The 25550-nt window shown below is 37.4% G+C and overlaps 1 long non-coding RNA gene across 2 annotated transcripts in view; it reads left to right on the top strand.

Moving 5' to 3' along the window:
- LOC134299582 (uncharacterized) overlaps positions 1-25318 on the top strand; it is a 41710-nt gene extending 16392 nt beyond the window's left edge. For both annotated transcript variants that reach the window (XR_010006786.1, XR_010006785.1), the window contains 2 exons: positions 5635-5711; positions 22590-25318. This is a non-coding gene — a long non-coding RNA (uncharacterized LOC134299582). The remainder of the gene's footprint in view (positions 1-5634; positions 5712-22589) is intronic.
- Positions 25319-25550: the final 232 nt, after the last annotated feature.

The raw sequence follows: 25550 nt of genomic DNA, 5'->3' as shown, positions 1-25550 counted from the left end.
TGATGGGGGATTTTGGGAGCTGCAAGTCCAAAACTGTTTCGACTCTGGAGGGGTTGGCAGTGGTCAGGTTGATGCTAGGTCTTTCTGAATGAATCCCAGGACCACTGCAATGTGTTCAACTATGTCAGCATCAATTTTAGATCTAGAATGCTAGATTCCCTAAATTAATGTGAAGGAAATCTATAGTCATTGTACTCAGACGGAACGGTTTCAATAATGCTCTAGTGACACAGATTGCCATTGCTTTTGACCACTAACCAAGTATATGATCTCTAACGGTTTCAAAAAACATATGGACTGCATTTGCAAAAATCCTGATACTGCATTTTTTCTACGTTTACAGCAACATACATGAAGCCACTACTTTTATCATTATCCCTCCCACAACACACCCAAACCCTCACTTACCACAAGGCCCACCATGATTCTAGGCCTTTAAATCCTAGTGCAAAAGGTTGTGTAAACAGTGATTAAGTTTAAAAGCCTCAGCAGATCTTATACCAGTTCTTAAAATAATCAGGGACTGATGGCATTGTAGACACCCTGATGAGACTATCATTCAGGCACATAAAATGATGGGAAACTCCCTAAAAAGATCATAGGGAATTTGAGATATACATCTGTGGTCTATACTGTTTCCAGTTTCTTCCCTGTCCTCACCACTCCCAGGTTTTCTACATGGTTATGGAAGTCTGCCTGAAGCTATCTTTGCATTAGTTAGTACATGCAGCTTCCTGTAATAATCCCATGGCAAGACTGACTGTAGTACATCAAGCTCATATAATGTTAATGGGATGTCATGTTAAAGTTAATGGGAACTCTAAAGCTGAAATCTCCAGATAAATTTTACAGGCATATTCTGAACTGCATGGTGTCTACATTTTATTCAGAAAAGGAACTTTTTTGTGTGTGGAATGGGGTGTGGGGAAATCTTAGTAAAAATCCAGAGTTTTATGAAGTCATTGAGAACTACATTAAAACTCATATTGAAATAAAGAACAACAAAACACATGCATATTTTGGGTTGTGAATATTATTTTATGTTTTTCTTTTTATTGAAAGAGGTAGAGTGGGAGCTCCTGGGGTACCGTAGATGGCCCTCAAGAACTTGTTCAATCTGAAAAGTGGCCCCAGTCCTATTCCTGTTCTAGATATATTATGGTAAATGAATAATGCAAACCAAAAGACTTGCATACCAAAAATAAAAAGGCCTAAACAGTGAAATGAACAGCAAAAAATCAAGAGGCCTTTCCCAAGCCCCTCTGTGATGATGCTTTGCCTTTCACACACCACATGCTGAGTGGGAGATTCAGCTACAGAGGCTGGATTTAAACTGCAATATAATGCACTTTGCAATTGCATTTTATGGTTAGGATATACTCATATAATGCATTTCAACACATTGTTGAAGGCTTTCATGGCTGGAATCACTGGAGTGTTGTGTGGTTTTTGGACTGTAGGGCTGTGTTCTAGCGGCATTTTCTCCTGACATTTCACCTGCATCTGTGGCTGGCATCTTGGGAAGATCTGATGGTGGTAAAGCAAATGGATTATATATATCTGCAGAATGTCCAGCGTGGGAGAAGCAGAACAAATTCAAATAAACATTACAGAAATGTAGTGGCCTAGAGGCTTATACTTGAAAATATATACAGCGTGTATAAGACATTGATCTGTTTCTGGCTCCAAGAAGTTTTGTTTCGGAAAGCTTTGACTGAATGAAACAGCACACAATGAATATCTTTTGTTTCCAAGGTTCATTTTATTAAATTGCTTGTATTTATTTTCAAAGTCTGCTATAGACAGTTATTTGAGAAATACATATTTTACAGAGGCAGCCCAATGGATAACTTCCAATGAGATTTGCCTTTGTACATGGGCATCTATTGCTGCTTGGCAGAAACTGAACTGAAGTCATCTTCATGTCCACTTTGTAAGACAAAGTGTGACCTTATTCTACAAGTTCCTGCATGTAAAAAGTGTGATTATGTCCACGTGACCAAATACAATTCATTTTCTCTACTCATGTGATCACATTAAAGGCTCTGCAGTGCATAATTTCATACGACTGAAATTGTTCTCACACTGCTGGCTGAAGGGATCTTCAGAGTGCTAATGACAAATAAAATACCATATTATAACTTAAATATGTGTATTCATTTCAGGATAGCTATAAAAATGAACTGAATGGGGCCCATTTAGTCCAGTTTCCATAGCCAAGATTCTACATCAGACACATAGCTGCAATGTCCTGGCGATGATGTTTTTTAATCTATTCCTTGAAACTCAGTCAGCTGCTCTGAAAGTATTTTTTGCAGTACAGTGGGCCTTTTGTATTTTCTGGGGTTTAGAATCATAGAATCATAGTACTGGAAGAGACTAAGGACCATCCAGTTCAACCCCACAAAACACAATCAAGGCTCTCTTGACAGGTGATCATCCAGCCTCTGTTTAAAAACTTCCAGATAATCGGATTACCACACTCAGAAGCAGGGCATTCCACTGGTGAACAGGCCTCACCATCAGGAAGATCTTCTACATTTAGGTAGAATCTCCTTTCCTGTAGTTTGAATCTATTCACCCATGTTCTAATATTTTGAGCAGTTTAAAACCAGTCTGCTCACTCTTCAATATGACATCCCTTCAACTATTTAAACATAGTTACCATAACATCAGGGCCCCTGGTGGCACAGTGCGTTAAAGCGCTGAGCTGCTGAACTTGTGGACCAAAAGGTGCCAGGTTCAAATCCTGGGAGCGGAATGAGCGCCCGCTGTTAGCCCCAGCTCCTGCCAACCTAGCAGTTCGAAAACATGCAAATGTGAGTAGATCAATAGGCGGGAAGGTAACGGTGCTCCATGCAGTCATGCCGGCCACATGACCTTGGAGGTGTCTATGGACAACGCCGGCTCTTCAGCTTAGAAATGGAGATGAGCACCAACTCCCAGAGTCGGTCACGACTGGACTTAACATCAGGGGAAAACCTTTATCTTTACCTACCATAACATCTCTTAATCATCGTTTCTCAAGGCTAAACATATCCAGCTCTCCAAGCTGCTCCTCATAGAATTGGCTTCCAGAACTTTTACCATATTGGTCCCTCCTCCAGAAATTTTGCAGCTTGTCAATATCCTTCTTGAATATTGGTTGCAGGCCTCTACATGGATACCAAAATCTGTGGATGCTCAAGTCCCATTATACATACTAACGCTTACCAACCTGTGGTCCCGTGGACCACCAGTGGTCCCCAAGAACTAAAATATGGTCCATGGCCTCACAGTTACTACACCGTTGCAACAAGAGTGACTGGTCTCACGAAACCCTCTTATAGTGCCGAGGTAATGGGGATGTCAGGAGGGGAAAGGCTGACTATCTATGAAAAACAGTGGGTGTTTGAATGCATGGATGCAGAATGTGTGGCTGCAGAGGGCTGATTATGGAATTTTGTATTGCTTGTAAAAACTCTGAGTTTCTGTGGTGAATAGGGTATGAAGGAATAACACATTCAGATTCCTCACACAAGCAACCAGTAGTGCATCAAGTAGATATTGGCTGGCCAGAAAGTGAAGGAGTGGGCTGGATACATTAACCATCAATGCCCTGTTTGCCATTGTCACAGAACTCCATCCCTCAGTGCACCTGGCTGGATTTAAAAGCAGATTTTGGGAACATTTATAGTTGTGGCAATGATACCATGATCTAAGTGTAAATAGGAAACATCTATGTTTTAAATCTAACATACAGCATCACAATTGGCTAACAGAATGGCGGGCAATATGTTTTAAAATGCATGTTTCAGGATATGATTTATGTCTTTTCACTCCATTCAAGTTGAGATATTTGTTTTTGCAGAGGTAATGGAAAGATTCCTGGTTCCTTTCTCTTTTCCCGTTTATATTGTCTAGGGGAATGAAACTTATCTCTGACTATTCAAGGTGGCTGTTTTGTTTTCCCCTAAAATACTCCCTATGAGTTATTTCAAGATGTTCTGGGGGTGGAGGTGGTTTAAAAAGATATATATTTTTCCTGCTTTTGCAGGTAGAAAAAATCAGTAAACAAAAGACATGCCTGAAGTTGAATGTCACTTAACAAAATAATTCCTGGTGGATAAAACATGAAACCATCCATATTCTAGTGATTTAAACCAAGATTTTTAAAAAATCTTGTTTTGATAAAATAATAATGTAAAAAACCCTTTTGGTAAAATAATAATGTAAAAACGTATTTCTTGTGAAAATTGTAGGAGAAAATCTTCATGTTCTCCCTCAAGAGTCCCTGTGTAAGTCTGAACAAACCAGAACTCTTGTACCATTTTATTTACTTTTGTTTGAATACCTTTGCAGGTTCAGATCCAGTTTCCCAAGTTCACCTGAATGTGCTGTTATTATCACAAATCACAAATGCTGAAAGGAAACCCACCACAATTAGTAATCTATTTTGAAAAAACCTATTTAACGATTTCAAAGAACAAAGGTTGTTTCTTTTGTATGAGGAGCTAAACCAGGGAGTCTCCAGTAACATGTGCAAGAGGTGCAAAACAATATGTCTCAAGATATTCAAAAGATGGTCTGTTTACTAGTGGAAAATTCCAGGATGTTATAGTCTATGAGTGCTCCTAATAACTTCTTTGGAGGTATATAAAATCATAGAAGAATAAACACATTATATGAAATTTCATAAAGCAACAATAACAACAGCAGCAGCAACAGTAACCATATACCTCATTTGCTACTTAGTTAAGTATTGCATAACTTATTTCTGTTTCCAGGTCTAAACCCCTCAACTGTTAGTATCCTGATTGGGTGAAAGAGGTTTGTTCCATTGCTGGAAGCCATTAAAAGTGTGAGAGCCTGTTTCCCAAATTGATTCGTACCTTGCACAAGTTTTTAAAGTACAAGCCAGAGTTCAGAGTGAATTCACCACTGCACTGAGGTGCTTACATCTAATGAAGTGGTGAATCCATGCTGCCACTGAAAAAGGAAAAAAGGTTCATGCTCCTGTACTAGATGGAAACCCTGTGACTGTTCAGTATTTCTTTGATTAGTTCGACGGGCAGTTTCTATTCTCAAATTCTGAGGAAAGGTAGCCATAAAGATATGTTTCAAATGTTAAACAAGACCACCTATATGTCTCTTGCTATTATGTTACAACATTGAAGTAGTCACTTTAATGGAGAGAAATAATAGGAACATAGGAAAAAGATAAATGTAAGCAGCTGTGATTGGGGAAAGTATACACCATTTGTATCCATCATTGTATGCCTCTTGGACAATTTTAGCATATCAAATGCTGTACATTTTACACAATGGATTATTGAATTGTGGCCTAGTAGTTGGCATTACTGGTTATATCACCAGCAATTTCAGATAATGGTCCTTGAGGAGAAGAGCAAATTTGAAGAGAACAGTCATTCTTATATCACCACCAATATTAAACAATATCATTCTTAATGAGTCTGGGCTATTGGTGCAGCCACAAGGCATTGCTGGTACTTAAACTTCATTGCCCTACAGAGACCCCATTAAAATGAATACTAATGGACAGCTACTTGACTCAATAGATGGCTTCTAAATGTTTACATATCATTCTATTCTATGTCCAAACTCACCTTCTCTTGTCCTATACTGTCTTTCTAGAATCTGAAGTCAGAGCTGCAACAACCAGGTGGAAGAATGAGAAACTATGGATGCACTCATCCATGAAGTCTGCATTGGTGGGATTCTTTCTTTCTCCCTTGTACAGCATATTCCCTTCTATCACGTATTTAACGTAGTTTATTATTTATTTCCCCTCACTCAATGTGTGCATGTTTCTAAGGGCCCCAAACCACTTCATTACTGATAAAAATTTAAAAATAACTTTTAGCTTCCTATTTCAAAAAACTAGAAACTAATGTTGTTGTATGCCCTCAAGTCATTTACAAATTATGCTGACCCTTAAAGATAAAGGTAAAGGTTTCCCCCTGACATTAAGTCTAGTCGTGTTTGACTCTGGGGGTTGGTGCTCATCTCCATTTCTAAGACGAAGAACCGACGTTGTCCAAAGACATCTCCAAGGTCATGTGGCCGGCATGACTGCATGGAGCACTGTTACCTTCCCATTGGAGCGGTACCTATTGATCTATACACATTTGCATGTTTTTGAACTGCTAGGTTGGCAGAAGCTGGGGTAACAATGGGAGCTCACCCTGCTTCCTGGATTCAAACTGCCAGCCTTTAGGTCAGCAAGTTTAGCAGCTCAGCTGCACCACCCTTACATGACCAAAATATAGGTTTTCTGGGACTAAAAGTGTGTGAGTTACTCAAGATCACCCAGTGTGTTTCTATGGCCAGGTGGGGACTTGAATACTGGTCCCCAGAATTGTAATCCCAGTGCTCAGACCACTACACCACACTAGTTTTCTAAATAGTTAGTAATTAAAAGTTTATAAGCATTTTAAGAAAATTGTGAAAACTTTCATTCACTAGCATCTTGGAGATCCATCTCACCCGGCACATTCTTTTTTAAAAAATTATTTACATCTGGCAGATGGTACAGGGTGACAAAGACAAGGACAAACAGACTGAGAGATAGCTTTTATCCTAGAGCTGTGACTGTGTTTAACTCCATGGTTTCATATTGATGTGCCATTGGGGGTTGAGTGGTGGGGGTGTGGCAGGATGGGTGTGTTGTTTTGTGGTATGTGCTGGGGAAGGCATTTAATTTCGTTGTGCAATAGCACAATGACAATAAAGCTATTCTATTTTATTCATGAAGCATAGCATGTGATATTCCTGCTATGCTATCTGAAGCGAAGCCACATCCTATAAACATTTCAGTTCTAATGTAATGTAGTTGCATCTTAGATATCAAGAAAATGAATGAATTAAAATAACTCATTATTTCTGAACAGCTATATTGTGTGACATTTATAGGGCTCTACTTTTATAATTAGATCTCTTTTTACATGGTCTTTTTTAAAAAAAGAGTTGCATGATCTCTTTCCATATTCCATTCCCTGTCTTTCTCCTTGGCACGGTCTATTTAGTAGGCCCCCATTTTATATAATCTGCATGGGAACTGCATATATGCATTTGGATGCACAACTCTGACTGGATATTAGTCAGGAAGCTCCATGTCCCAAGGCTGGCGTGCTTTGGAATTAAGACCCCAATGTGTATTGACTTTGCAAAAGCATGTAAATCTATGATAAATGCTGATGCTCAGATTTAAGGAGATGTGTATAGTTATTGCCAAGTAGAACCAAGTCAGTTAATAATTAGGCATTTAGAAGTCTTTTTCTACAGACATTATAAATGAAGTACTGGCTATTTTTAATTTGATGTGGCACCTAGAATTGACCATTCATTTTAGTTTAATATGGTAATAGTTTTGTTGCAACCATTTTGTGTTAGACTTACTAAACTCAGGCCTGCCATTTTAATCCATTAGGCTTGGGGAGGGAATAATAGTAGGGTGCCATTTTACTGTAGATGGAAGCGCTGCATTAATTTGTTACAAAAGTCTGTCTGATTTAAGGCAGCAGTTGACTTAAAACAAAAAGCAACATTTCTGTTTTCCATGAGAAGTTAAGCAACGCCTTTCCTGTTTTAATCATGGGGCAGTACATCAGGTCAAAAGCTAAATTAACATTTTATGGGAGTGACTCAGCAACAGAAACCTGTTATCCTTTAAGGGACTTAAGATGCTTCTTTAGTCTATCAGGGAAGCACTTGCTTGCAAACATAACACAAATTCCCATTGAGCTGTAAACGTGCCCTTTTTATAATTTAAGCAGTTAAGCATAATAAATGTGCTTTGCTTTTAGTGCTCCTTGCAGATGAGGTTGACTTTGCTGCTTCTAGAACTTGGTGTCCCAGAATGATTAATTAGCCATAAATGGAAGATGCACAAACACACGTTCGTATAATTTATTTCAGAACAGGAGAAATATTATTATTGAAATTCCAATCAGCTTCAGCAGATGAGACAAGCGAGGGTGTATAATGCATCGGAGGAGTTTCTTTTAATAATGCCCATCATTTATGAGCGTAGAGTGCTTTGCCCTTGTGGGCTAGAAATAGTGGCAGCCATGGTTTGGCCTCTGCAAAATACACCCTTGGCACTAATTTAGCTTGAATATATATCCGTATCCAATTACATCTAAGAAGTGATTAAAATTTCCTAACTTTTCAACTCAAATTCAATTTGTATGGTAACAAATTGCTACTAGGAAAAGGAATAATATATTTTGCAGTTTTGAAGAAATAATTACAAACATAGCATCAGCAACACAACAGCAGCAAGAACAGTTTCCACAGGCACATACTCATGTTTCAGGTGGAAAGTAAATCAAATGTTTAAGATCACGAGTCGAAATGGTCCATGGAGTCTGTGTCTGGGGTGTAGTGAATCTGCTTGGAGTTCTATTTTAGAATGTAAAGGAACTATTCAAGGTTCTGAACCCTGTCTCCCAAATAGATTTAGCACCTTGGAGAGCTCATTTAATGTCTGAAACACAATCTGGAATACATTCACTATGCTCTTTATGCAGAAGGCACCCTCCAGGTATCATCTCAAACCTACCCTTTGGCATGCAATAGTATCAAAAGCAGTAACATCAGCAGTAGAAGTCACTGTCATCTGCATCACACAATCACCCAGGAATAGTCCTTGGTAGACACATCTGATTTTCAGTACACAGAAAGACAGGCTAAGATTGTGGCCAAGATTATGTGGCACAAAATCATGTCAGCACAGGTATACTGAAGTCATGCTGAATTCCAGTATTGAGCAAAAATATAATAAGGATTGTGTGTGCTTGGAGGTTGCTTATCTATGCTATGGCTGCCATTGTTCAAAACCCTGGAAAACACAACTGCTTGTGTAAAGCACTGCTTTTTAAACTCTGGGTCCCAACTCCAAATGGGGTCTGCTTAGCTCAGTGTTGGGGTCATGAAAAAATTGACAACAGTAAATGGTTTCTGAACACCACCTAATGGCTGTTTTAGACATTACACAAATCCATTACTATCACTGTGCAAGAGCTCCATGCAGTCATGCCGGCCACATGACCTTGGAGGTGTCTACAGACAACGCTGGCTCTTCGGCTTAGAAATTGAGATGAGCACCAACCCCCAGAGTCAGACATGACTGGACTTAACGTCAGGGGAAACCTTTACCTTTACCATTGCAGAGTTTACAGTGGACTCTGCAGAAAATGCTTCAGCTGTATTTCATGAAAGCGGGGAATTAGCCTGTTTAGGAAGCCTTGTAAATGTTTATTTATTATTAGTAAATGTTCGATTTTATATCTATTTTATATAGCCATATACCCATGGACAAGTAAACATTTCTGGGGCCAAAGGTTGCAAGCATAAAAGGTTTAAGAAGCACTGGTGTAAAAGACAGCTAGCATAAACACCCATTAGGCAATACTGACAGGGATACCATCCTTGCACAACATGCTAAAAATCATAATCACTTATGCGCTTGCATGAGTTGTGCCAGTGTAAGACAATAATAGATTTTAATCTGTGAGTGTGCAGTTAGGCTGCCAAATTTCTAATTCTGATAGCATGCAGGTTTTGGTGAAAGTACATCATACAGTTTGACAAAGTTATCATAAAGGTAACATTTGCATGCCATTTGCCAGTAATAGCATTTTTCATCTATGTGTCGCAATATTATTTTCCAATATTTTCATTGAATGGCCTCAGCTTCTTATTTATGATGGATACATTTCTGAATTTACAGTGGAAATAGGAAACTGTGGCTATTAGTGAACCCTATTGAAATGAATGACTCTTGCCAGAAGTTACCACAGAGCATTATTCCCTAGAGCATTATTCTCTCTAAGAATTTTCTAAGTCCTCCACTGACATTGCATTGTCACTTTCAGCAGAAGCAAACCATAGAATTGCCTGGGTGACATAGAGAATTCAGAGAGAGGACATATTCTGTCAAAGGTAGATGCAGTTACAGGTTATGTGAGCTTAGGGATCACACAAATAAATATTCTTCTTTGTTTCACATTTTTATATTCTTCCTAACTACAAAATCTTTTGTCACTTCTCCCCTTGTGTCCTTCATCATTTTGAATTTTTTGATAGCAAATAGGATATAAATGGCAGGTAGGGTATAAAACAGTATTCAAGAGGGTAGTTCGCTTTGGGTATGTCTCAACTGGGCAGCCTCCTGCACTCTGTTTTAATCTAAATGTATAAATCATCAAAGTAATTTTAGCATTTGTAAATTGCTAAATTGGAGCCTGGCCTTAATTATTTCAAGCCATCTGAAATTCATCTTGAATGCTGTTTTCTGGTTATGAAGAAAGATGAACCGTTAAGGGCTTGTATTTTCCATTTAGGAAATTGAGATTTAAAATCCTGCCAGATGACTGAATATGGTGATCTGGCTGATTAATTGATAAAAGAAGCAATACATGTGTACAACTAGGCCGAGGGAGGGAGAGGAGCAGAAGGCGAGAGGGAGGAAGGGAGAGAAGGGGAGAGAGAAAGCAAAAAACAGCTTACTGGAAAGAAGATGATATTTTAGAACATGGTTTTGCAATAAAATGCTTTACTGCTAAATTTGAGCATTTGCATAAATGGAAGTTTCTATCTTATGTGTTGAAACTGTGAGATAATATAATACTTTTGGTAAACACTTCCCATTAATACTTAACTACAAAAACTTCTGTATTGTTTTTTTAAGTCATGCTGAAGAAGATAAAGCACAATCTTGGATGTGTGTTAAGTAAATTACATTACTCCATAATTATTACCACATGAGAAAGGTGCAATAATAATAACAGTTATGAGAAATGGCTTTTGGCAATTGTGGGGTGCACACACAGCTACTACAATGCACATTTACTTTATTCAATTCCTACTTTAACTTGGGGAGTGATGCTGCTTCTAACTCCTTTCAGGCAGCAACATATTTTGGATAGGTTCAAGATGCTATAATAGCACCTGAGTGTAGCAAAATGAAACAAAAGTTCTAAACCCTCCCTTCTTTTTTCAGTGAAACTCAATAGGAGAAACTGTCTATCTGCTGCACAGACTGATAGTTGCTGCACTGGAAGCAAAGAAATGTTTGGAAACTTGCTATTAGCTCTAAAACCAGTGGTTACCTGTCTTGGGGTGGAAAAACTTGATTATAGTTTCTGAATAGATCCAAGGACAGTATATATTACTTATATGAAACCTTCTGTAGAATAGTTTGATTTTAAGCTTTATGAGTGGTATTCTCTGCATAAAAGAAAATTATGATATAAAACATTCTGTTAGTTTGGAAAAATTGGTCATCTTGAGGTAGCAGTGAGAATCATAGAGCCAATGGCAGGACTTTGGACTAGATGGCCTATATGGTCTTTTCCAACTCTATTATTCTATTATTTTAATGGAGCACAATGGCTTCCCAAACCATTTTTGCAGTCTCCAGAACCACTTTTCCCCATCTATTTTTTCCATACATCGTGCTATTATGAGATATATTACCTCTACAACAAAACATTTATGCTGCAGACTTTGTTTTAGCAAACAAACAAAGAATGAAACCCTGGAAGGGAAGACATATTTAACATTCTACCCAGAAGCAACTTCACTTCTCCCCTATCCCACAGCGTTTCCCTTGTTTCTGCAGACCACCGAAGGACTACAAGGGCAGGAAAAAACAACTAGCTATGTGCCTGTAGTCAAATGCAAAATGATGGGGCAATTCTCTACAACTACCAGAGAATACTGAGGAAGAGCCCAAAGAAGCCTTCATTGTTGTGCCTCTGGCACAGAACAAGAGATCTCACTTTTTTTTAAAAAAAATGCCCATTATGATAAAACTACATACAACACTATTATGAGTATCATAAATGGCAATTGTGCTTGAACATCAAAACTATGACTTCCTGATGAAAGTTAAATTAATTAAGCAATGATTAACTAAACCTCATAAAAATGGCTATATTTTTTGGCTTTTTGATATTTTTTTTATTTCACTTAAATTATTCCATTATTACACACCTTAGATATTTTTTTTAAAAGCTAACCAAGGATGAAGATGACAGTTATTAGAGGATTGTAATGGGATATATGAATCAGTAGTGTATTTGAAGTTCTACTAATCATAAATCCAGTACATGGACTCATGTGTGTAGAAACACACAGTTTGCAGAAGTGCAACTTGTCACTTTTTAAGTGCTTGCAATTATTCAAAGCAGACCCAATTTGTACATTTACACAAACAACACCAACATTAAATCTCACCTTCTCAATATTTCATGGATTTCCACAATTCGGCAAAGTCTAAAGTTTTTCAACCTTGAAATTAACCAAGGCATTGATTTTGCTCATTTATTATGAACAATAATGAACCTGCAATTTATCATACTGAATCTCAAGCAAAACAAAAAGGGAAAAAGAAAGAGGAATCAAATCGATGTCAATATTCCAATGATCTGCATGTCTTTACAGACCAATACTATTCCCCAAAGCTTCATGGCTGGTTTCACATTATACCGATTCTGAGAATTTTATTTGTTTGTGCTGGGTCAGTCAGGTTGCTTTCCCCCAGCATTTTCATTATTCTCATTAACATCATGGCAGAGGAAAACAAATATAACATTTGATGTTCTCATCTCTATAAAGCATCCTTAAATTGTGATGCACTTTTCTAATTACTTATCAGTGAGGTTTAGTCTAATAAATATATTATCTATCAAAGAAAAATTCTTCATTACTTTTCATTAAGTAATTGTGCTGGGGGGGGGGAGAGGAATCCAACCCCCTCTATTCTGTCAGGCAGGAAAAGCACAGTCAAACCACCCCCAACAGATGCCCATCCAGCCTTTGAAACAACAACAACAACAACAAACAACAACGGAAGCCTACTAGGTAAACTTTGGGGTTACTGCCTCTCAATTTTGCCTATCTCTTTTTCCAGCTTCTTCCATGCATAGTGAAATGATGGCCTCATGTTAAAGATCTGATGAACATTGTGGTCCAGAATGGTCTTTTCCTGAATTGGAAAAAAATAAGCATAAGGTATTAGACCATCTTATGCCCAGGCTGGATGGATGAAAGTGTATGTTGATATATCTTACTCTGAGGAATCCAACTCAGAGGAGAGGTCTCTGGGAACAGAACCTGGGTACTCATAACTTGTGCAGATCCTCTATACAACAAGGCTTTATCTCAGCCAAAGCAGATGAAAAGTCATCCTCCTCTGCAGATAACTGTTGAGCCAATCATGTATATAGGAGGAGCAAAGACTTAACTAAGAGATATTAAGTAATTAGATGCCAAGCTCATGTGATTATTTTTTAAAAAATAATTATATTGCTAACACAGAGATGTTTTATACAATAAATTAAAAGGAATATGAAGGGAAAAGAGAAAAGGAAAAAGAAAAGAAAAAAGGTAATTAAGGGTATATTAACTTCCATCTACTTTATGGTGGTCCTTTCAAAAATTCACAAAGAAAAAATAGCATTATGTCCTTTTTTCATTACTTCCCCTTTCGTTTTGTCTCTCATTGTGAGAGAAACTACTGTACTTTCTTATAATTTCTTTCTAATCCATATTATTAATTTCATCTTTATTTGTTTCAAATAGTTTTTAACTAGTTGCCAGTCTGTTTGATTTTTTTGGTATTCCTTGATGTATTGATACCAGGTATTTAAGTCTATCCATATTAATAATCTCTGTTATTTTAATATGCCGATCTTCAATTGGGGGTATTTCTTTGAGTCTCCAGTTCTGGCATATACTATCCTTGCTGCTGTGACTAGGTAGTTAAATAGAATCTCTTTGTTTCTTTCCTTTTCTAAGTCTAGCATTCCCAAGAGGAAATACTTAGGTTCCATTTTGATTTTTATTTCTATTTTTTTTGTATTCTTTCACAGATTTCCCTTCAGTATTTTTAATAGCAATTTTGCACATTCACCTCGTGTTGAAAAATGTGCCTGTCTGATTTCCATATTTCCAGCATTTATTTGATGCATTCTTGTAACATTTGGAAAGTTTTTGTGGGGCGATGTACCATTGGTCACGTGTTTATAAATCTCCCATTGGAAGCAGAGATTCTTGTAGTTAGCCATTCACCAAGCTGGTATACATTCTCTTTGGATTACTCGGATTCTTGACTCTTGGATTGGTCTTAGGTTTCATGGCTTGTAGCTTCCTCCCTTAGCTTCCTATGGATGACTCATACTGTTAGAGATTTCACTGGCACATGTTACTTCTAGAAATAGGACACATGAGGTTGAAAGCTACACAAAAAACACAAGTAAATATCCAAAGTTGTCTGGAGTGGTTATTATTTCCTTTTGATTTTGTGTTACCAAGCTGAGTTTAAGGAGAAAAGTGGAGGAAACACAACGCAGATGCATTTTTACTGAAAAACAAACAAATTAAAAAAAAAACAGTTCTGTGAAATTCAAAAGTTTGTGCCATTTTATCCGGGGTGGAAAAGCCTTTATCTCAAACTTTGAGATATTTTCTACTTTTTTTTTGCATTTCTATTCAAAACCTTGAAAATCTAGATCGTTGATTTCTGCATGGAAGAATCAATGCCTTCCTATTTCCTTCTTCTTGCTGATGTTGTTAATTTGTTTATGCATAATATTTTTCTTCTATTGTTTCACCACAACATGGTTCCTAGAGAAGTTTTAATAGAGTAAGGTTATATAAATGCACCTTGAAAATTAGGCTCCACTTGATTCATTGGAGTGTATCTCCAAGTAAGTGTATAAGTCTATTTGCTCTCAGTTCTGAGAGGATGCTATTCCTCCAAATTGATCTAGTTCTGACTAACAAGAAATAAAGCTTTTAAAATGGTTTAGTCAATTAAAGGCTCAAAACTTTGAATTTCCACATCTGACTCAATGTTGGGAGTCAAGCTTGGTGGCCTCTAAGCCCATATTTGTCTAAGTCAAGTTGGATCATTGTCAATACTTCAAAATGAGGATATAAACAGCCTTGTGAACATAGCATGCACCTTCTGATTGCTGCTGCTCACACTGTTTTCATGGCTTTCCTTTTTTATTATCACAATGCATCAATGATGATAAGATGAGATTGGAGCTGATGCCATATGTGAAAACTAATTTAGTAAGAAATTGCACAGTGATAAGGCAATGATATTTTATTTTTAATGGCAGCAGCCTCATTAGCAGTGATTTATTTAGATGACCTTCCTGGAGTAATGCCAATTCTCCCTTGAAATGCATGCACACATACACACTCATCAAACCTATCCTCCCTCCCCTTTGCTACCTCAGTTCTGAAACACTCCTGAAAAGCAAAAGTGATCATTGCTCTACTAAAGCTCAATCTGACAAAAGCTTAATGGGCAAAAAAGGCTCAGTGGTACAAAAATAATGAAATGAATATCAATACGTTGGAAAGCACTGAGCCCAAATTAATCAGTATTTTTTTCTGAAAAAATATCTGCAATTTTCTCCTCTTAGTCTTAGAAAAAGAAGATCCCTTTGATGAATTGTTTCAGAATATTTTCTACCTATCCATGTATGTTCTCTGGATGCCTGGAGAAAGACACTAGTCTTAGGATATGATAAAGGTTACAAAATGGTGGGCAGACTGCCAACACAATTACTTAGGGGAAAGGTGAAGAGAAACAATGGTACAGGAAGTCCCCAAGTTACAAACAACATAAGCTCTGAAGGTGTGTTATTAAACTAAATAGGCAATGCAAAAAGTCATTAGTGTCTATATGTCAGATCTTTTTCATAAGATTCATACATATGACACAATATTAAGAAATGTGGACAGCACCCATAAAAAAAACCTTAAGATTCAAAACAGTTATGTAAGTCTCATAAGTGGCTCTAGGTCTCCATCATGGGTGCCGCTTCTTCCCAAAAGGTCTGGGTTTGGTTCCCCCAAATGGTCCCAAGGCTCTTTCCCTAAAGAAGGTGGCAAGGGGGGCTCGGGCAGGAGGGAGTGAAGGAAGGATGCCTTGCTGCATGGCCGAGCAAGGAAGAAGCCCCTCCAACATATGACCGGCCTAGAGAAAGACATATTGAGGCTTTAACAAGAGCAGCCCCGATATTCTGAAGTGAGCAGAATTCTGGGAAATGTAGTTTAGGCTGGTGGCTTTTGAATTATCTGCTACGGGACCTTGCCTTCCCAAACTACATGTCCCAGAATTCTGCTTACCACCTCCTCCTTCTCACTGAAAGTTTTGGTGGGGAAAAACACATGTTCATTCTCTATAGGGATTTCGAGATAAAAGGGGATTGTTGGAAATTGAATCAACCCTCTTAGGAAGGCAAAGTTGAGAGACAGTAACTCCAAAGTTTACCTAGTAGGTTTCCTATTACTATTATTATTATTATTGGTAGTAGTATTTCAAAGGCTGGATAGGCATCTGTTGGGGATGGTTTGACAGTGTTTTTCCTGCCTGGAAAAAGGGGGTTGGACTAGATGGCTCCAGGGGTCTTCCAGTGAAATAATACTGTTAAGTTTATGTTGGTTAAAATTCCCTAAAAATCAGTGAATGCACAAATCTTTCTGAAACTTAGGGGGCATGATGATCTGGTTATATTGCGTCATTGAAAATAGAAATTCAAAGAAATAGCTCTTGAAGTTTTTTTTTAAAGTTGTTCATAAAAACATTTTTAAAATCCCAAAAATCAGTGGATGTGTGAAACGTTCTGAAACTTGGGGGAGCAACAGTGGTAAATGTGTTCTACAATTGTAGTAAGTTTCATCCTGACAGCTCTAAAATGAGGCAGAAAGGGTCCCCAGAAACTTTCTCACTTGCACAATTACATAAGGAAAAAGTAACAAAATTTTTGTTATATCATAATAGTTACAATACGGACACTTTACGATATTTTAGCAACATTTTACAAACGACTGTTGTAGAAACAAGGACTGGCGAGAAAGCTTCAGTAGAGACTCTTTCCCCCCATGATAAGTCTTTTATTTGTGAATATCCCTTCCAGGGGGTAGCTTTCTCTCACTTCTACTAAGAGTAGTTTGTAAGTTGGATGTTTATACTCAGGTATTGCCGTATTGTAGACCTGCAAAGGTCCTGAGCCAGGTGGGACAAACTTAATTAATTCTCGGCCATCTGCCTTCTTCAGATGACCTTATCATGTTCCTGTTTCTTTCTCCTCCCACATTCTCCCTTTGTGCAGATTTTACTTCAACTGCTGGGCTGTAATGGGCTGCTCCCATGACCATCCCATAACTGGGACTATCTCAACACATCAGTGACTAACTGGAATTGGGACAGGACAGTTTAATATAGGCTCACGTAGAACTCTTACTCTATGCTTAACCTTGTAGGATTTCAAAGTCTGGAATGTCTCTGTCACAAATCTCATTTTGGACTTTACCCACCTGCCAAGTTGACAGTTGCAATTTACTGCAGAATTATAGAAATTATAGAAACAGAGCTGAAATTTGAACAGCAGTGAAAGGCATTCACAGTGACATTTGCCAATCAATGTCAAAATGTAGCAGTCAGTGACAGTATTTTCTAGCATTTCCTCCCAGTTCTACTATTCCAAAAATATTAAGAAGCACCACACATAGTCAATGTTCACAGTAGAATATTCAGTTTTGATAATGAATCCCATTATTGGGAGAATGGCAGGGTACAAATAATTCAGAACAACAACTTTTGTTGCTGTTCCAAGAGACCATGGGGAACTGGAACACATTTAGCAAGGTAGCTCTATCCAGAGACAAAGGCTCTGTTTTGGCGAATTTGTGGCAGTTCTGTAGCAAACAATTAGCAAGTAAGGCACTCCTGATATTTGTTTATCAAGATATCTAATTACTATGTTTATATTAAGCATGATTGAGGGAAAACAGTAAGGTAGCAAGGGCTGCCCATCATAAGATATCAAAACCATCTAATGATTTCTCTTCATTATTTTTTCTCTAGAGAAGTTTCCATTATTTTTGTCATGTTGCTCATATGTTTTAGATTGGCATCATCCTCCATAGTAATGGTTATAAAACACTGTCAAAACTGTTGTTGCTTTTCTGCTGCATATTGTTAATTTCTCCATGGGGCTCATTCCCCAGTGTCATTATGAAAAGTATTTCATTTATTTAGAGTAAGCCATCACTAACACATGTAGAAATGGAATAAATAGAGCTCGCACAACTGCTTGTATTTTCACTAATGCATTAGTACTTCTGGCAACAACAATTTTTTCCTTGTTTTTTCACTGGATACTCATGTTGATGTTCATCTCTACACCTGAATGCATGAATGCCAATGGAAATATCAGGTATATTTTAAAGAAACAAGATGATTCTTGATTGGCTCTTCCAAGTATAATAATTCTAAAGGGCTTTGGAATATCGATAATAGAAAAGGTCAACTGACATGCTAAACTGATCCACAGGTAAGAACCTGCATTATATGGGGCTTTGTGTGTTGAGCTACGATTCTGTTGACTAGAGTTTGAATATTCATTCAGACTCAGAAACTCACTGAATAACCTTGGGCAAGTCATACACTTAGCATCAGAGGAAGGTAAAGGCAAACTCCCTTTTAAAAAACTCTTGCTAGAAAAATCTTGTGATAGGTTTGCCTTAGGGCCAAGAAAAGTCAGAAATGATTTAAAGCACAGAACAACAATAAAACTGATCTACAACTGCACAGTAGTAGGATAATGCAATGTCAGAAGTCACCAGGTCACAGCTCCCTCCCTTGACCCAAATGGCCACTGAATGGTCTAGGCTGCACCAGGTGAGTTTGCTCACCATTTAACCTTGTTGTCAGCTTTGGCCTTCTCGACTTTCATCATAAGTATTGTGGTGTAACTTTCCAAATAACTAAGCTTGTATCTCCTAAAATAGCGGCATCCCAGTGTTTCTACCAACACATTTTAAATCCTTCTCTCGATCCTTTGTACAACACATGCAAATGCAGAATTGACTTTTTGAACTACATTTTGATCCATTCCAAGCTCTCTTGGATGCAAAAAAATAAGCTATATAGTTAAATTTTGGGATGCTACCTAAAAAGGGACAGGCCCTATGTTGCATGTCAGGATGCTATCCCTCTCATACCAGACCCCTGCTGCAAAATCCAGATTATATATTCTGGGAAGCATCGTGTACAAGCAACTTGTACATAGTTCCACAGCTAAGTCTCTCTGCCAATGCATTCGCTGTGTGTCATATTTCCTAGCAGAAAGAGTAAGTTGTGACACTAGAAATCATGACAGGGATGTAACCCCATTAATCTCTAGGAGAACCAACATATTCCTCAACCCTGTGAAATTGCCATCTGTGTTATAAAAAAATTCAAGTAAGGATCAAGAAGATGAGGTCCCATGTATAAATCAATTGTATATCAACCTGGTGACATTCCAACATCTCATATTGTGTAATATACCAATTATGTGTATAGAAGAGCACAACAATCTACCCACAGTGCAGAAAATACAGGTTTAGTGTCACTTAACGAAAATACTGTACTTGAGACCAGAAGTGTTCTGTAATCTAGATTTTTTTATTTTAAATTTTGGAATACATGGATAAACATACTGAAATATCTTGAAGCTGGGACCTGAGCCTGAAGTACAAAATTTACTTATGTTTCATACACACCTAAAGCACATAGCCTAAATATAACTTTTTCTACAATATTCTAATAATGTTGAACATGAAATAAAGATGACCCATCAGGAAGCAAAGCAGTCACCATTTAAGCCACCTAAGTGGACAGCTTTGGAGTTTTGAATATTTTGGATTTTGTAATACTGTATAAGGTATGATAAGCTATATTCCATTAGGATATTGTTGATGAACTGACAAAGGTTGACTAAATGTGCTGCTTTTGATGCTCCCTAGGGTTGTGTATCATTTGGTATTGACATTAAGTGGCCAGATTATGCCCCTAGATCAGGCATGGACAAACTTTGGTCCTCTGGGTGTTTTGGACTTCAATTCCCACAATTCCTAAGAGCCTACTGGCTGTTAGGAATTGTAGGAGTTGATGTCCAAAACACCCAGAGGGCCAAAGTTTGCCCTTGCCTGCCCTAGATGGAGGTCCTTTTAATTTTGATAATATTCTCCTGAGACACCAACTGCTAATTTGCCAATTAATTATCCATATTATACAGTGTTTATTTGCCTGTGGCTGGATTAATGCCTTGCTCCAAACAGATCACCTTTAGGGATATATTTGCATATCTTGATTACTATTTAATGCCCTGGTTATCATTGTGTTTTCCCTGGGAATTTCATTCAGATCAGAGAAGAGTTCTTAAGGAAAGGAAGTAAAAGATGATTTCACATCATTATGATGTATACTGTTCAGTGGACCCTGACCATGCTTTCATTTGAATACAGAATGAAGTTGTCAATACTATTTTTTGTATCTTCAAGTTAATTTCAACTAAGACCAACCTTATCATAGTGGGGGTTTTTTTGGGCAGATTTATTTAGAGGAGGTTTGCCTTCTTGTAGTGTAACTTGCCCAAGGTGACCCACTGGGTTTCCATGGCTGGGTGGGTGGGAATTCAAATCCTAGACTCCCAGACTCTTAGTCTACTATTCAGACCATTACACTATAGTGAGTCTCTGGCAATATTTTTACTGCAATATTACAACTATTAACAATAACAATAGCCTTTATTACAACGAATACACTATTAGGCAATGCATATTTAAAACAATACAATAAAAACATTCGTATTAAATATAATTAGTATCATGCCATTTGAAATATAAAATGCTATTTGCTAAGATATATCAGTTATTACAAAATCTTACAGTATTAAAAACAGAACAAAATATTTGTGTGGTTGTTCTGCATAGACAATTTCTAATATACTGCTTTATTATCATCAATTCCTATTTTGCCAACTCAAAATAATATAGAATATAGCAGTTTCGTTAAAACTGTAAGAACAACCTAAAAAGTAACATTGTGACTATAAGACAAATACAGCTGTTATACATGTGTGTGCCATAGTCTTATGGGTTTCGACAACAGAGAAGATAAATGTTGCAACTGCTTTCATTCCTTTTTTAATCAAAATTTCCTAGCAAGTACTCCACGTTCAAATTTACAGACCTAAGAGCTTGAGTAGAATTGGTCTCGATATTTTATTCGTATAAAAGATACAGGAAAAAGATGTGAGTTAGAGGATCAACAGAACCTTTTTCACACAGACAAACACCCCTATAATGCCTAAAAACAACCCTTTAGTAAAACAGAGGGGACTACATTAAATCATGCTTTAGTGAATGTTGCACAATATTTAGGAATAGTCAGTCTTGTAAACCACCCAGAAGATTATGTTGATTAGACATGCTGAAACAATCAATACATCAATTAAATACGGAATTTATTTCATTAAATATTCGAATAAATAAAATTAGTACATTTGTGTGTGTGTGTGTGTGGATGGGGGGTGGGGTGGGGGGGAATTAGGCAAGAAAGTCTTTTGCTGGTCAACATGTTTCCATGCCTAGTCACAAATTATTTTGAATGGCCAAATCTCCTTTTATAACATTTATGTCCAGTTAGAATTTAGGTTTTATGAAACTGGATACCAGCTTCTGTTTCTTATATTATTATATCTCCCTCCGTGGTATATTTCGATTGCCCCTGCAAATGACATTTTCCTTCAGCCACCCAATTTCTAGCATTCATTCCAAGAACTCCTATTTGTTGTGTTCACATCATTCTTGTAATCTTGCCTACCCCTTTTCTTGGGTATATCTACACTGTTTCTAAATGCTCAACTGAAGTCTTAAGTCACTGCAATGCTAGAAATGTGTAAAACGAAGAATAAAATTCATTGAGGAAACATAATCTATATTTGGTGGGGAGATACCTTGATTTTGCCCACCCACTAAACATCGGTACACTCCTGGCTGTAATTTTGGTACATTGTAGGCAAATTAATAAAATTAATATATTTTGCTGCTTGTGAAAAGAAACAACAAGAAACAGAAACAGTGTGTTGTTATATTTTTGTCATATTCTGGATGAACTTTCTGGCTTACACACTTGTGTTCTATTTCAAGGCATGAATATTTATCACTAATAATGTAGCTCTTCGGCATAGTGCTCCTTTTTTTCACTGCTTTTCCTGCCTTCAATATTCTCTTCAAAAATCAAGGGAATTAAAAAGATTAAGAGCAAAATGAGTGTTGTTGTTGTGCTCATCCAATTTGGCAGCTTTAGTTTAATGCTTGCAAAGGAAGACTGAATAGATTTAATTAATGTGTCTAAAATTATGTATTTCAATGCTATAAACAAATGTAGTTGCACTTAATATAAAAAGCTATGCAAATGGCTGCTCTTTTGATTGTAGCATTATCAAAAAATTAAAGTAATGATACACTGTGATTAATTGATTCAGGATGATTTCTGTTGGGCCATTTTGTGCTTAATGAGGTTCCATCAATTCAGTTTCATTATATATATTTTTACTTGTTTTACATGTGTTCTTCCAGAGAGTGTGGTGCATAGTAAAATAAATATATAACTTGTTAGAAGACATATTATTGACCACTGAGGCATCCTTATAATAATTCACTTTTCAATCAAGCTTAAGTAAACCCTTTAGTAATTTAGACTGATTCGGGTTTTTTTCTCGTGTCAGGAACGACTTGAGAAACTACAAGTTCCTCCTGGTGTGAGAAAATTGACCGTCTGCAAGGATGTTGCCCAGGGGACACCCAGATGTTTGATGTTTTACCATCCTTGGTCAGCGAAGGATAAGAGGGATCCTCTCACCTCTGCAGGAGTCTACCATGCAGCTGTGGACAAGTCTACATAGGGATCACCAAACGCAGCGCCCAAACACGAGTCAAAGAACATGAAAGGCACTGCAGACTAACTCAACCAGAGAAATCAGCCCTAGCAGAGCACTTGATGAACCAACCTGGACACAGTATATTATTTGAGAACACAGAAATGCTTGACCACTCCAGCAATTATCATGTCAGACTACACAGAGAAGCCATTGAAATTCACAAGCATGTGGACAACTTCAACAGAAAGGAGGAAACCATGAAAATGAACAAAATCTGGCTACCAGTATTAAAAAAACTCAAAAATCATAACAGTAAATAAGAAGCAACACTTTGAAAACAGAGTTCCAGACATGAATCAACCAAGGGCAGCTAACGATTTTGAACAAAGGATGCCCCCAGGCAGGAAGAAGCCAGGAGATGAAGCTATTCAATGCTAATTAAGGTGATTAACTACAACATTCACACTGGCCTCCAACTGACAAAGAGTTCTTCTCTCACCCTGGACTTTCCACAGATCTATATAAACCTTCCTTGTTTAGTTTCTCCATACCTCACAACCTCTGAGGATGCCTGCCATAGATGTGGGCGAAACGTCAGGAGAGAATACTTCTAGAACATGACCATACAGCCCGGAAAACATACAACAACTAAAGACCTTCTTCTACTCATTAGCATATGTAGAGGAGGATTAATTAATGAGATACCACTTCCAGATCCTGATTGAGAACTATGCTGTATCTGGCTTCTGTTAATCAATGTCAGGCCATTTACCACCGTAGGCCACATAATCCAACCCACACAACTCTGTTGAACTTCAGTTGACTTTTGTAAATTACTGTGAACATTTATTTAGATTTATGTCACTATATAATTCTTGCCTGATTCTGTCTGACTATATTGGTTTAAGTTACTGATGTTATACTCAATTCAATGATGTTAGGTTTAATTTGATGTTAGGTTTTTAACTCTGTATTCATATGTGGGGTTTTGTTGGGATTTGTTGGCCCTAAGATTCCAGCAGGACTGAAATGTTTGGGGAGAGGTTCAGCACACCTGCAGCTCAGTTAATGTAGCCCCAGCTGTTTGTATTGAATGATCAGTCTCCCTAGACAAGGTAGGCAGCAAATCCTCTCTGACTGCTGGAAACAATATTGGTTGTTCACTCTGTGAAATACATCAAGGCCATCTTAGAAGCTCTGCCCTGTTTTTGAATCCAAACTACTCTTCTGCATGCCTCCCTTGTTATTTTTGTCCCCCAGCTTCTGACTGATAGCCTGGCTCTTGATCTCTGGATCTACTGACCAATAATCTGGCTCTGCTAATCAATCGCATAGCTTCTCAGTTCCTCAAATGAATTGTGAGAACTATGTGTTTTCTTGTGGTAATGAATTGTGAAGTCCCAAAGTACAAATAGTGCTTAAAAATTGCATAGAAACACTAGTAATCAGAAGAAGAATAAGCACAGATTTATATTCATAAAGACCCACTTTCCATGTAGGTGACAGATCTTACATGTCTTCATATATAAATACTAAAAAACAAAAAAACAAATCCAAACCATTGATTATACTCTTGCTCCAGAATGCCCAACATAGTTTACACAGATAGTAGTCCCAACTTTTACTTTTGTTTTTTCTAGAAACATAGTACCCAGAAGAGGGGGAAGACTGTAGGGTTGGAGAACATTTATCCTCCAAATGTTTGGGATTTTAGCTTCCTTAGTCTTTTGTCATTGATTTTGCTGGGTAAGACTGATGGGAACTGAAGCCCCAAAGATTTGGAGAGCTGTGGTAGCATAAATAGTAATTATATACGGCAGTATGATCCTTAGTGCTAATAAGAATAGCTATTAACTAATTACATCAGTATGTCATATGGAATTTGACTCCCTCTGTTTTCCCCACTTCAGATTATGTAGAATCAAAGGGGAAAGTCACCTTGACTTTCCAATCACAGGGAGAAATGTGTTCTCCTGTTTATCCTGACAGAAAATCAGTGCACTCTGCATTGCTCCAGCTATCACATGCACTGTGGCTTCAAAACTGTCCAGCAGGAGATTGATTTCTGCAAATGGAATCAGCCTCATGGCAGATGGAAGTCATATCTTCTAAACAGAATCTCACTCCTCTGGGTAAGCGATCCTTCTCACATGTGAAAAAACACATTAGCTTAGTGAGGACAGTGGGGAATTGAATCATGACATAATCCAGGGATATTTTATAGGAGCAGAGGAAGTTGCTGAGGCTAATGGATTGATTGATGAAGGCAGAGAAACCACAAATGAATATAAGATATGTTCAAATTAAAAGAAAATTCAATTCACAGACGGCAGCAGCATTTATATCACAGTCATGATCTCACTGAAACAAGCAAAAGTCAGGAAGTCCTTCAAGCAGGAACATTGCGTTTTGACTTTCACATGCCTGTTCAGAGCAGAAAAATAGACTTTGTGAAAATGCAATTAAAAACTGATGTCTCCATATTAAATTGCATGCTATAGTATCCCAGATCACTTACACATGGAATCTGATAAAAAAAACAAGTTTATAATAAATAAAATTATAAAACAGTATGAGCCAAAGTGTATGTACAGAACTTGTTGGGTGGTTCAGTCCTCTTAATTTTAAGAAAATGATATGCAAATAACATAATTAAAGTGTATGGAACACAGTTAATACAGTGTAGAGGAGATAATGTATTCAAAGACATCCCAATATCCATAAAATACAGAGGCAAAACTATGGCACATTTCCCCCTAGTATTTGCTGTTTTGATTGAGCAGAAGTAGACAATAATTGGCTAGATCC

This window comes from Anolis carolinensis, chromosome 5, assembly GCF_035594765.1.
Source record: "Anolis carolinensis isolate JA03-04 chromosome 5, rAnoCar3.1.pri, whole genome shotgun sequence".
In the NCBI taxonomy this organism is placed as follows: domain Eukaryota; kingdom Metazoa; phylum Chordata; class Lepidosauria; order Squamata; family Dactyloidae; genus Anolis; species Anolis carolinensis.
The sequence above is the reverse complement of the archived record's forward strand: the minus strand, read 5'-3'. Positions and strand labels throughout refer to the sequence as shown.